Raw genomic sequence first — 12,437 nt, 5'->3', positions numbered from 1 at the left:
TGTTTGCTTGTTTGGTTTGGTTTTGCCTTTCAAGATAGTTTCTCTGTGTAATTCTGACTATTCTATATTCGCTCTGTAGACCAGGCTGGTCTTGAAGTCAGAGATCTGCCTGCCTCTGCCTCCAGAGTGCTGGGATTAAAGGCACACGCCACCACTGCCCTGCTATAGACATAGTATTCTTATTGTTCTGTTTTCTTCAACAAATGGATTCCAACCCTTTCCCTTTGAATCACATTCTTTGCTCAAGAATATGGGTAAAATAACCACTAGACTCACATAAGTAGGCTGATGATCTCCAATGAAGAGGCTTCATTGTCTCTAGGAGATCCAAGAAAAGCAGTCCCAAGGGGGGGGGATGTATTTTTAATGACTGAACAAAGACCTTGTTCTACTCTACAAGGCTGTACCTTTTACAACGGACGGACAGCTGCAACCCTTAGTGTGTACACACATACAGACAAGAACTCATTGTCCACATATCCACAGCAGCCTAAAACACACAAAGCCTTTTTGTAGCACCCAGAGACGATCCTTCTGAAACCAGACTTGAAGCATCCTCAGGCACAGCCAATGTTGAGGGGGATTAACACCAGGCCTGGGGAGAAGGGGTTGGGCCACCAGGGGTCAGAATGCTCAGGTGATGTCTCCACTGACTACAGGGTTTCTTTCTTTTGCCTTTTTTAAATTTTTTTACTTTATCGTTTTCTAAAGCCATCCAAAAGAAGAATGATGATTAAGGAAAGAGAAACAAACATGACACATGACTCCACAAGGAAGAGAAAGGAATGGAAGGCAACGGGAGATGAAGATAACACAGAAGAAACCTGGCCACAAGGGGAAAGGCAACTTCAGTTTCTTCTTGTCACCAGAGAGGAACCTAACCTGGGGCTACCACTCCTTCCAGCTCCCCCTAGGTGCCTCTTCGTACTGAAATCTAAACTCTGTAATGAACACTGCAGACAGTACCCAGAAGAGTCTAACAGCGATCACAGTCTACAGCCAACGTCCATACTACAAGTAAGGCTCTTTCTCAGATGAGAAGCAGCTTACTCTGGATTGTTGTATTTTATCAGTTCCTGGGACCAAAGCTTGAGAACTTAGAAGACACAGTCAAAGAGCTACAGGGCCAATTATAGGTTTCTTTTAAAAAGAGGTTTTGTGCTAGTCCCTTCAATAAAATGCTTGTCTGCAGGAACTTTACAACATTCCTTAGACTATCCAAGGAATTTGGCTGCTGTTTCCTGTGATAAGTCTTTGTAGTGGGGGAGGGAGATAGAAGGCAGATTTGGCCTCAGAAAATGGGTGACGGGGGTCACTGAAGATCCCTCCCACTGGCAAAATCCCAAGTTTTACCTAAATTATCAAGGCGTAAGTTTTTTTTAATTAGACTCACAAGTGGGTTTAAACAGTTATTTAAGAAATCTTAGCAATATGTGAAAAGATAGCAGATTCAATGAGTAAATGTATAATAAATTAAAGTTCAAGATTATTCAAATTAGAAGTATGCTGTCTTTCACTGTAGAAATCACAAGGGACAAAAGAATGCTCTTTTTGGTATTGCTGTTTGTGTGCGTACACGCAGGATATGCTGGGTGCACATTCCACAACCTGCATGGGAAGATCAGATGATAACTTTGTAAAAGCAAGCATCTTTACCTGCTAAACAACTTGCCCAAAAGAATGTTCTATTAAAAACACCAAAGACCTCCTAGGGCAGCACACATCTGTAATCCCAGCAAGGAAAGCCAAGGTAGGAGGGTTATAAGTTCAAGGCCAGCCTGGTCTACAAAGTGAAAGGTCTCAAAAACCATCACATCAACAAAATCTTACCATGAAAAGGCCTTCACTTAATTCTAGAATACTAGAGGGTATAGTGGGGGAAAGGCCCAAAACAAAAAACATGTGTTCAGTCATAGTGGGGGAAGAAGAGGGGAGAAAATCCAGTCTTGAAAAGGAGCTATTCCAGGTTAAAAGACCCAAGAGACTTAACAATGACATGCAATAGGCGTGCACGGTTTGCAGCCTATCCATCGGCTTAAAAATTGTTAAAAAATGCTTGATACAACCAGAATTAGAATGCTGACTGAAAGTCAGACGCATTGCTGTTTTCAAAGGTGCAATGACATGTTTTTTAAAGCTCACAACTGCCTAGAGCCACAGTGTAACTAGATGAATAGCTAGGTGTTGGGGACATGGTTTGTAACAATCCATACTCAGGAGAAAATGGGGTCTCCACATGAAACCAAATTAACAAACGGAAGCAATCTGGGCTCTAGGTATCAGGGTCGCTATGGTATACATTTGCTTTTTCAAGACAGGATTTCTGCGTGTAACAGTGTTGTACTGGAACTCGTTTTGTAGACCAGGGTGGCCTCGAACTCACAGAGATCTGCTTGCCTCTGCCTCCTGAGTGCTGGAATGAAAGGCGTACATCATCACAGCCGGCTCTCACTTAATGTGTGTTTTACATTTTGTGTATGCTTAAATTTTCTACAATGAGCCGGGCACTGGTCCTGCACACCTTTAATCCCAGCACATGGGAGACAGAGGCAGGTGGATCTCTGTAAGTTTGAGGCCAGCCTGGTCTACAAGAGCTAGTTCCAGGACAGGCTCCAAAGCTACACAGGAAACCCTGTCTCGGGGGAAAAAAAAAAAAAAAAAAAAACTACAGTAAAATATCTTTCCAAAAAGTTAAATAAATTAAAAAAGGTAATATATATAATTTATATACACATGCATATATGTACTGTAGCCAGACTAAATAAAAATAAAATCTATATACTGACATAAATTATAATGGCTCACTCTATACAAAAAAGGAGTGGGTCTCAGCAGCTTGCATGAATCCTAGCTTATTATACTAAATCAAATTCTTTAAAGGATGATTTCTTTCTAAAGTACCCAGGAGAATTTGAAAGCAAATGCATTGCCAAGATTATAAATAAGTAGGCTATTTTATTAAAGACTCTCACAAGATAATGCCAGATAGAATACCTAAATTTCAGCCACATCTGTGTTCAAGTAAAAACCCTTGCCCCAAGCAGGAGGCGACAAATCAGAGGCTGGAGGATCTGAAGTTTGCTGTCAGCCTAGGCTTCCTAGGGGAGCCTGAACTATATAGTGAAAATAAAAACAGACAGGGGCTGGGGTGGTGGTTTGGTTGCCATGGCAAAGTGCTTGCTGTTCAGATCCCAGCATGCTTTTTCCAAATAACATTTCCCAGATTGAAATTTACCTAATATTATGATCTGGCAATGGTTAGAGAATGTGTAGGTTCTAGGAGAGGGGACAAATGTAAGTCAGCGCTGTCTCCCACAGTGGGAATGCTTTTAATGCCACGCTATCCCTGGGCTGAGAGATCATATTCAAGGTTTTAGGCATGATCAACCAATGCTCTACCACTATGCTCCCCACCCCCGCCCCACACATGTTTTCCCTGTTAACTCAAAAACTCAGGTGGATGAACTTTAAAAGGATGGTCAGTAGAGAAATACACATTCTGAGAAATACACAGATAGTTGATTTCATCACTGAGAGCATCACAGAATGTGGCCTCATGCAGGTAGCTGGACCCGCATTATAAGGCAACTTAGTCTTATTTGACACCGTCATGCAAGAGGTCAGTTGAGTGAGATGTCACTCTGTGGGCCAGTGAGACAGCTCAGTGGATAAAAGGGCTTTCAGTAAAGTTGAGAAGAGAGAACCGAGAACAGCTTCAGAGTAATTTCCTATATGCACCCCATAACAAGCAGACACCCACATACCGGTTTCTCAACCTTACCCCCCCTAGGTTAATTTTTTCAGAGAAGAAAAATCACTGTGAGGCTCACAACCTAGGTTAATTTTTTTCAGAGAAGAAAAATCACTGTGGGGTTCACAACCACACTACAAAACAAAAAGTTACAGCGGTGGCATAATTTCTTCATTACTTTAACAGTTGATTATGTAGGGTGGATGTTGTAAGACACCCATTTTTTTCTCTTTTACAACCTGCCTTTCGACCCCTCGCTACAGGAAAGGGGGAATCCTTGACCCTACGAAGATCAGTAAACACTTAGCTAAGTTCAATTTACTTTTAACCAGTGCTGTGTTTTCAAAACCTTCACATTTATTTTTACTTGTGTGTTTGCATGTGAGAGGGAGAGGAGAGAGAGAGAGAGGGAGAGAGACAGAGACAGAGAGAGACAGAGAGAGAGACAGAGAGAGAAAAAGAATAGCTAAGATGTGTGTGCACGTGATTCAGGAGACCAGAAGAGGGCGTCAGAGCCCTTGGAGCTGGAGTTAAGGAAGATGTGAATCAATTGCAAAGGGCCCATGGGTACTTGGTTGTCCAGAAAGGCAGGAAGTGCTCTTATTGTTGAGCCATGTCTCCAGGCCCTCAATGTTGGTTTTTGTTTGTTTGTTTGTTTGTTTTAATATCCCTACCCAGAAGACCTAATAAAGGAAATGGTTATTGTCAGATATTCCTTTTATTGAAATGGGTAATCCAGTACAAAGAACACTGGACAGCTTACCAAGGACAGGAGTCAGGAGGTCAGACCTCTGTCTGTGTCCACCAACTAAAAGTAGTAATACAGGGACTGACTGAGTCATTCATCTGTCTCCATCTTGTTGAAGCAGAAGTTTGCCAATGTTTGACATGCTGAGAGTGAACTAGACACTGCTTGCACCCCAAGGTTCTGCACTTCCAAAGATTACTGGTTAAATCGCCCAAGAGTGCCTGTTACATAATGCAGGAAATGGAAATGACCACAGAACACAAGCATGTTTTAGTGATAAGATAGCAGCTACCTAACTCGGCAAAGCTTTCCCTGCTCTGCTCCCCATGGCATGCCAAGGGCATGGTAAATATCTCAGTAGAACCCAGTGAGTTCTGGTCAAAACTACGCTAATGCAGTATCGCATAGAAGCTGGTTCAACATCGTATACAAGACATATTTTGTCTGCATTCCTAAGTCTTGTAATTTCCTTAATAAATCTGAAGTTGTTTTTGAAAACCTACTTCAGCAATGATGCAAGCAGTGTGGCAGCCAGACACCTCTTCGCAGCGCTTTGGAATACCTCTTGGCTACTCACACTGGGTCTGAGTCGGGCAAAAGAATGAAGGAGGCGGGTTCCATCAGTTTTATTTGCTCTGAATTTACCCGTGCAAGGGGGTCAAGAAGTGAATCTTAGAGAACTCTTGTAATTTCCTCCTTTTCATAATTTGATAGGCTAATTCCCGATCACACTACCAATCTGGAGAAGTCACCAACAGTGTGCAAACAATTGTTCTAAAACAATAAACACCAGTTTGCCCTGCCCTGTACAGTGGCAGGTCTTAGAAAACGCTGACCCCGCTTAAGGTAGCCATACTAAATACTGGCTTGTATGGATAAGGAAACATACTACATCTAAGAAGATCAACTGGGCACATTTAAGAAAGAGTTCTTATATGTACTAAAACTGTCTATAAAGTTTGGCCTATTGTCTTGTGTTATTTGTCTGCTTCTTCCCAGCAAGCTTCGGAAGTCCTTGGCCTTCCCACACCCCCACGTGATGATTTTTACCCTTGGGTTTATTTCCCTGACCACTGACTACCAGAATGCTTCAGAAATCTTGCTTTTAAAGTAGATACAACACAAAGCTGGATTTCGGCGATGTGTAAGACCCACCCCTAAACATCACAGGCCTATCTATTTTGCAAATTAACTCCTGGGAGATTAATTTCCTATATGAGACAAACACAAATTCTTGCTGAAGGTATTTGAAAGACATGAACCACTCCCTTTGCCTTTATTTGTTTTTAAAAGACAAGAGACACATTCTTCAAATCCTAGGAAATATTTTCAGCCACTAACTTTCTTGTCTTAATTGCTAAAGTCTCCTGTCGTGGCAGTATATCAGGGCTGGAAAGTGGGGTGACAAGAATGACCAGTTGGAAGGTGAAAACTAAAAGGTTGCTACCTCCCTCTCGTGAAGAGCCTGCAGGGGGCAGATCTCCAGAGAGCCAGTCCTTTCAGACTTCATCCTAAATGTCTCCATATGTTTCTCTTTGAGAGGCACCTCATGGCTAGCTGCCAACATAAGACCATCTCTTAACAGCTTATGGAGCTTTGACCTCCCCCAGGAAAGGCACCCCAAAACCTTTTCTGTATCAACCGAACTGTTGTAATAAGAGAGGTGGGGCTGCGTCCCCAGCACCCCAGCCGCCTGGCTAGCTTATGCCCCGAAATAACAACACACAAACTGTATTCATTTAAACACTGCTTGGCCCATTTCTATCTAGCCTCTTCTAGGCTAACTCTCGCACCTGGACTAGCCCATTTCTAATAATCTGCTGTAGCCCACGAGGTGGCTTACCAGGGAGATTCTAGCCTACGTCCATCCTGGGTCGGAGCTTCATCACGTGTGCCCCAGAGAGCAGAGCTATCCCCGTGTCCACCCAGGAGAGGGGAGCATGGTGTCTCTGCTCCAGAGAGCAGAGCTGTCCAGTCTGAGCTCACTTCCTCTTCCTCCCAGCATTCTGTTCTGTTTACTCCACCCACCTATGTTTTAACCTATGAGGGCCAAGTAGTTTCTTTATTGCTTAACCAATGAAATCAACAGATTGATATATGACACTCCCACATCACCGAACCTCCCGGATATGAGGATCAGAAGGAGCACTTTGCACCCAGGACTTGAATCCATAACCACAGGCCTAATGTCTAGCACTAGTAATGTAAACCAATTAGTGGGTGTTGCCATTTGTAACTGAAACAGGCCATACAGGTACAACTTTCCTGATACCCAAAAGCTCATCGAAGACACAGGCAGGGTGGCTCATGCCTGTGATTTCAGTTTCCTGGAGAGTTTGAGGTAAGCCTGGGATACAAAGTAGGTTCCAGGCTAACCTGGGCTACAGAATGAACCCTTCTACCAAAGCAAAGCAACAAAAGATCAACAACAGAGGAAAAAAAACTCACTGAGGTAATTCCTTTCTAGAAACAGTCATTCGGTAATTTCATACCCACTAAACTCTAACAAGAAGTTAGCAATAACTTTATCTTATTACCAAATCTTTACCACTAAGAAAACAGATGGAATGGTAGACACTATATGGTTCAGGATAAGTGGAGGAGCAGAGGTCAGAAAATTCCTTCTGTCCTGTCATTGCCAAACCCTGTGTAAGGCTTGGGGTAATGGCTTCAGATAAGTGAATTCTGTATTTTAGAAAGAGACTCTCTGTCTGCCTCTGATTTAGTATTCACTGTCTAACTGTGGTGGTGTGAATGAAAACGGCCCCATAGGCTCATTTATATTAGTCCCTAGTTGAAGAATTTAGGAATGTTTAGGAGATTATTAGCCCTGGTGAAAGAGGAGTGTGGCTGGGGTGGGGCTTTGAGGTTTCAAAAGAACATTCCAAGACAGTCTCAGTTTGCCCCCACCCAGCCCCCACTTCTGCCTGCTGATCAGCATGTAAACTTCTCAGCTACTGCCCCAGTGCCCCAGTGCCCCAGTGCCATGCCTACCAGCTTCCCACCATGGACTAGCCCCCTGAAACTGTAGGTGAGTCCCCTAATTAAATACTTTCACAGTTCTGGCGTAGCAATCCTCCTACCTCAGCTTCTTTAATCCTGAGATTACAGAAGGGGACCTATAAAACTGCAAATGAGACACTAAGTTTTGTTTATTTGTTTGTTTGTTTGTTTGTCTGTTGAGATAGGGTCCAGGCCAGCTTTAAGCTTGCCACTGTTCAGGTATGACCTTGAACTCCTGGTAGAAGCCCTGGCTTCTACCGCCTGACAAGACTGGAATTACCTACCACCACCCCTGCTTCTTTTGTGATTCTGAGAAGCAAACCTAGGGCTTCCTGCTTAGGAGGCAAGCATGTTACCAGCTGAGCTACACCCCAGCGTGGTGAGATTTCTAAGGTTCCTTTTACTCCCACAATTATTTTCCCCAGCTTGCCCCCAGTGGTCAAGCTTGAATTGTCTTCAGATTTCTAATCTGAGTTTGATACAAGGGAATGCATTGTACACACACACCCATCAGCGTTTGGATCTCCCCCACCCACCCACCTACCCATCAACTGCTCCCAAGCCAGCTCACTTCCATAGCTGCCAGGCATCTTTCCCCCTCCCTGCTCAGGAGGCTTCCCCTCTCCCCTGGTGTCTGAGATAACCCTGTCCATTCACGTGCTCTGATCCCAACTCGTAGAGCAGAGAGCAGAGGGGGAGACACTCAGATGCTCTGCTTTGTACCTGCGATCAAAGGCAGCATCTGCTGCGTCTGTGGGACCATCTGTTGCTCACTTTGACATGGAAAAGATAGTGCAGGCCTCAGGAGTGGTGTCACAGGTCACACACACCCAGGCATATGCTCCATAGTCACCAGAGCTTACATCATCACCCCCATCCACGACTTGATTTTCTCGTGAGGAATGGTGTTGCTAAACTCTCACAAAGGGTCAAGTCTGGTTGGTTTTTGGTTTCTGATAAAAGGAAAAAAAGAAGATTGTTATTGTTTCTTTGCTTTTAAATCTGGCCTTCCTGAATATCAATTATTAAATTCTCTAATTTCAGGCTCTAACTAGAGCTGGGTCTTCCCCTAACTCACTCAAGGTCTTATCAGTCTTTATGGGCATATCACCTATGAAGTGAGATCTGAACGTCGGTCACCCAGGCTCCCTTGCGCTCAAAGTCAACGTTAAGCCAATTCAAAAACATTAAGAAAACCCAACAAGGATCAGCCGTACAGTCTAAGACTCTTAGTGCCGAGGACAGGAGGGGCCACTGCAGGTGAAAAGGCTTCTAAGACACAGCCTGTGTTGAGCAACAAGAAATCGGGTGAAGACCCAAATTAAATGAAGATCCCTAATTTACTAACATCTGACTGACTTAGGGGAACGCTCTAGAACAGGGCTTGGTCTAGATAGGCCTCTGTGTGTTCTGGACGTTGCAGGATATTTAACAGCATCCCAGATCTCTATTCAACAGACACTGGCTGCATTTCCCTACCCTCAGCTGTCATAACCAAAATACAGTTTGCCAGGATTGCCTTCAGACCGGATGCCACCTCCTCTTCCTGGGAACTACTGCAAGGATTTAAGACAAACACATCCCTCGGGAGGGGGAGGCGTCTGTGTTTCAGATGGACGGCATTCCCACAACTAATAGTTAAGCACAGAGAGACTTAGTGACACAGGTATTCTTGGAAGCCGTATAAAGCTCTTGTCTTTCCCTGTCACCTGCGTCACTGCCTCTCTGTCCCTGGCTGAAATGTAGCGTCCTGTAAGGTCACCTAGTGTAGCCACAACCCCAGCTGCTTTTGCTTAGGCAAAACTCATCGAGACTCCTGACGTGATTTCTTCATTATACTCCACAGCCCACCATGCCCAGAGTCTTCAACACTGATGAAAGTAGTGAAGATCAGGGTTTGGTCAAGTTTGGCTTTTTCCTCCCTGTCCTGGGAAAGGCAGCTAAAGCGCTCAGCTTTGACCAGTGTGGTTGAAGAGGTGTGTTAAGTCTTCACCCATCTTCTTATCTAGCTTTTCTTGTCTCCCCCCCCCCCACCCCCCCCCCCCCCGTAGGATCGAGCAGACATCTCTGCAGTCATTCGCACCCCGAAAGAGCAGCAGCTGCCGGCTGCAGGGAAACCGATTGAGCCTGAACATTGACGGCGAAGATGACTGCTCTTAAGCAAACATCTCATTTTGCCGCTTGTGAGAGGGCTAGGGTTTGCAAACTTCCCTGCCTCAGGAGTAAACGCTACATTCGCTGAGAGCAAAAGCCGACTCCCCCCCCCCCCCCCCCTTTAAAGGCCTTGGTCCAAGTTTGGAGACACTGCACAGAGTTTCTTAATGATTCCCGATGTTTGAATTCCACGATAAATTTATCAGGAAAAAATAAACAAATAAAGATCTTTTAAACAACTAAGTCCGAGATATGAACAGGGAACCTGGAAAGACCCAACTGTTGCTTTTCAGAGAACCTTAGCTCTCTATTAAAACAAATATTTACCCAATTGAAGCCAATGACACTAGGCATATTCTGTTAAAATACTAGGCCACTCTAAAGGTTTATTTATCCCAAATCCAACTACCCTGTTGCTATCCTACCAAGAACAAAGAATTCAAGTGCGCCCAAGGGCAAAAGTTTAACCCTATGGAGCTGTGGACCATATTTGGAGCCTCCCAGCTAAATCCAGACATTTGAAGCCCAGAGGGGGAAAAAAAAATCTCAAACGTCCAAATTAAGCCCACGTTGGAAGCTTAGTTACAAGCATCATAGTTGAAAATTTACATCTGTAAATCACACATTCAGATTCTGGAGGGAAACGTGGCTGGCAAATATTTATACTAACGGACTCCACATTTTATGTCTCTTCTAGACCGCTCACAGCTGCGACTGGCTATAACTAGCATCCTAGAGATCTCGAGTTATTTCAGAACCACAAAAGGAAGACTTCCAGGGAAAAGGGCTGGGCCGGGCTAAAGGATTTCCAGGGCTAGTCGGTACACAGAAAAGGCTGCAGGAGTCTATCCCCCTCACTTAAGAGAGAAAGGTAAGGGAGGGACCGCTGGAAGGAGATTGGATTTGTTAAACTTTTCCAAACAGGAAATCCCAATCCGGGAAGGGACAGCCCGTCAGCCTTTTAATTTCCTGGCAGTGGCAGGAGTTGCTTCAAGTGCTGATAGCTAAGGCAAAGTTACTGAGCGCACCAAGAACAGTTCAGCTGCTCCCTGCCGTGAAGGGAGCTGGTGAAACTGAGGCTCGAAATGATCCCAGAACTTACGGCTGCCTGCCGTCACTAAGGGCAAAGGGAGCACCACACCATCAACGTTTAGGGAAATGATAGCTGAATCGCCATCAAGAGCTCCTGGTGAGAATCTCGGTCGGGAGGCTCACCCTGCAGCCTCAGTCTAGAAACAAAGTACTAAAAGAGTTAGTCTAGAAGCCTAATTCAAAAAGATCCTCTCGGAGTCCCATAATCTAGCTGTGGACTTTCTCTTTCCCCGGGGTCCACATCTCTGCTTAATCAATCTCGAGTTTCCGCGAAAGTAACCTTCGGGACCCTTAATTAAACCCTGCCTTTTCGCCACAACCACTCTGGATGCGTTATCCCTACTGGACACCACTTCCTCACAAGCCCTCTACTCCACATCGTTATGCATGGGGGGGGGGGGGGGGGGGCAGAGTATCCTAGGGCTGTACGGTTCGGGCTTTACCGACCCCTGCCCGGGCTTTTGTCCCTACAGCTTGCTTCCCTTGCAAAGAAAATCTGCGCCCAAGGCGCCCACTCACCAACTCATCTTTCTTTGGAGCCGCAGTTCTCTCCACGGGTCCCGCTGCCTTAGGGCCTGGCCCTCGCCCGGGTTCTCCCTCCCTAGGGAGTCCTAGCCCGGTTCCCCTCCCGCAGTCGCCGCAGCCGCCACTGCCGCCACAGCCTTGCAGCCAGCCAGTTCTTACAGACGAGCACCGCGCACTCCAGGCGCCCCTCCCGGTGGGGGCAGCCACCGCCTCCTCTCCGCCCCCGACCTCCGCGGCGCGACAGGCGGCTACCAATTCGGCTGCGGGGGAGTCTGTGTCCCCAAGCAGCCACCAGGGTGCGCAAAGGCAACTCAGCGCGCTCCTCCAGGCCCACTGCAGCCCCCTACTCACTTGAGGTGACAAGGCCACCGAGGGCCGGCGACTACAGAAGGCAAACGCACCGCTTTGCTCTGTGCCACACTCAGCAGCGCCCCTCGGACCGCGATGGTGGACTCCACGTAGCTCAGTCCCGGCCCCGACCCCCTTCTGAAGCCCAGCAAGCGGGTCCTCCGGGTTCCAGCTGGGAAGTCCCGGAGCCTTCCTGCTCCTGGACGGCAAAGTGGTTGGTGCTTTTACTGCTGCAGAAGTGGGCTGGCTGTTCGTCCCATCATCCGGCTCCACTTTCTCAAAGCTGTGTTCGCAGCAGTGTAGTGGAAACCTTTGTGCTTGGTCTCTCTCTCTCTCTCTCTCTCTCTCTCTCTCTCTCTCTCTCTCTCTCTCTCTCTCTCTCAATGGACGGGAGAACACACGTCCTCGGGTCGTGATTTCTTCCCCAATGATGAAGTTTCTGCTCTGTGAAACTCCAGGTGACCGCGCCTCTGCCAGACACTGTTCTTCCCCCGGGGCAGGTTTACCTGATGCGTCAGAAAAGCAGCTGTGCCAAACAGCAATGGAACAGCCTGGGGTCAGGAGACTTCAAACTCCGTGGTACTGATTTCTTTGGCATGGTGTCTCATAAACGGTTCTGTGTTTTCCATATAGTTAACATAACCAGTGAAAACTAATGTAGACTTTTTCCACCATTGCTTCCCTGGGAGGTTATGAAATAGACTGGAATAGACTGGGGACACCCATAGTCCATGTTGACACGCGCAAGTGTAGCTCTTTGCAAAGTGGGGTTTCAACGATGAAAGACAACCCTGGAGGAACTCACAGGGTAAGGAA

At 46.0% G+C, this 12,437-nt stretch overlaps 1 protein-coding gene across 10 annotated transcripts in view; it reads right to left on the bottom strand.

Annotated features, from left to right (window-relative positions):
* The window catches only part of Phldb2 (pleckstrin homology like domain family B member 2), a 104,899-nt gene extending 93,496 nt beyond the window's left edge, over window positions 1-11,403 (bottom strand). For all 10 annotated transcript variants that reach the window (XM_041673333.1, XM_041673335.1, XM_041673334.1 and 7 more), the window contains exon 1: window positions 11,268-11,403. The gene's annotated coding sequence lies outside the window, so the exon portion shown is untranslated. The remainder of the gene's footprint in view (window positions 1-11,267) is intronic.
* Between the last annotated feature and the right edge of the window lie 1,034 nt (window positions 11,404-12,437).

The sequence above is a fragment of the Microtus oregoni genome, unplaced genomic scaffold, assembly GCF_018167655.1.
Source record: "Microtus oregoni isolate MIOR12 unplaced genomic scaffold, Mior012 000023F_ref0000262, whole genome shotgun sequence".
Taxonomy (NCBI): domain Eukaryota; kingdom Metazoa; phylum Chordata; class Mammalia; order Rodentia; family Cricetidae; genus Microtus; species Microtus oregoni.
This window is presented reverse-complemented; position numbering and strand designations above follow the sequence as displayed.